Source organism: Ceratotherium simum, chromosome 13 (assembly GCF_057802395.1).
Source record: "Ceratotherium simum simum isolate JZ-2026a chromosome 13, ASM5780239v1, whole genome shotgun sequence".
Classification (NCBI taxonomy): Eukaryota; Metazoa; Chordata; class Mammalia; order Perissodactyla; family Rhinocerotidae; genus Ceratotherium; species Ceratotherium simum.
The window spans coordinates 28,158,509-28,159,896 of NC_141912.1; the positions used below are offsets into that span (position 1 = coordinate 28,158,509).

Below are 1,388 nucleotides of genomic sequence, written 5' to 3' on the forward strand. Positions count from 1 at the left end.
TATATGCCCAGCAACCAGGTCTGTGGATTTGGTTAGCTCCCTTGTTAAACTTTCACCTTTTAATCCAGGGAAACAGAGTTCGAATCCCTAGAATCCCTAGGGGTTCAGGGCTCCCTACGTTCACATTTATTCTCCAGTTATTTCTGACTCGTAGAAGGCTACGGAAATTTTGCCTGCTCTTAAAGTTCTGAGTTTTTGCAATGGGATCCTCTACCCTAGGGTTGGTAAATTATTGCTTTAGAGCTAAGAATAGTTGTTTTTATATTAAAAAAGTGAACGTGCCATGAATTTGCGTATCATCCTTGCAGCATGGACCCGGCTAATAACTATATCGTTCCCATTCTAGTGTATGTGCTGCCAAAACGAGCACCGCTTTTTATTTTAAAAGGTTGAAAAAACAAAACGAAGAATAGTGTTTCGTAACACACGAAATTTATATAAAATTTGAATTTCACTGGCCTTTTCGAACACAGTCACTTCATTACTGACACACGGACTGTGGCTGCTCTCGGGCTACAACGAGTGTAGCTGCGGCAGAGCCGACAGACGGCTCTCTTTCCCTTCCCGCTGCTGCTGGGCGCACCACAAATCGCAGACTCGGTGACGGTCCCACAGCTTTTTCAGTGTCATGTGCATCTCAGTATATTATTTTATTATTGTCTTTTTATTACCAGTGCTTACAGATCATGTGAAAACGGTAAAGAAAAGTGGGCTTCGATCGTCGACTCCTTTTTCAGGGAATTCCGAGACAGTTTTCTGTTTATTACGCAATTAGGATATACGAGAATATCTTCAGAGTAAGAACACAGCACATTTCCTGACTCACAGGAAAGCTAACCAGCCTTGATGTGGACTAAAACGTTGAGTGTGCCGAAACCCGGGATTGAACCAGGGACCTTTAGATCTTCAGTCTAACGCTCTCCCAACTGAGCTATTTCGGCCCCCTATGGGAAACACTTCCGTGCCTCCCTTTTTCAGTACTTGATTGTGTGCCACTTTCACTTTTAGGTTTCACACTCTTTACGTGTGCCTGGCCGTCTTACTGTACAGTATACTTGCCCACCCGGAAAGACTTGAAATCTATTGTCTTCCACCTACACCGCCTGGATCCAATTCCCGGCAGCGGGGGATGGATAGGTGGAGGAGGGAGACTGAAGAGAGCTGATAGTGAGGGAGTCAATGGAAAGCCTTTCTGCTCCTCTGCATCCTGTCCCTTGACCCAGACACAGCTCAAAAAATAATGAAAACTAAAGTAAATATTTTCCGGGGTCCTTTATTTCTCTCTTCTTTTCATCCTTTCCTCTCTCTCAATCTCCAAAAATGCTGAGCACTGGAATCCAATGAGGGCTATAAATTTGCTAAAAGAGTACAATATACGTGAACATGAC

The 1,388-nt window shown here is 43.8% G+C and overlaps 2 non-coding genes across 2 annotated transcripts; both read right to left on the reverse strand.

The window, feature by feature from the left end:
- Positions 1 to 265: 265 nt before the first annotated feature.
- On the reverse strand, positions 266 to 370 carry LOC147915582 (U6 spliceosomal RNA). The gene has a single exon (XR_015554193.1). It is a non-coding gene; the product is annotated as a U6 spliceosomal RNA (small nuclear RNA).
- A 498-nt stretch (positions 371 to 868) lies between these two features.
- Positions 869 to 941, reverse strand: TRNAF-GAA (transfer RNA phenylalanine (anticodon GAA)). The gene has a single exon. It is a non-coding gene; the product is annotated as a tRNA-Phe (tRNA).
- Positions 942 to 1,388: the final 447 nt, after the last annotated feature.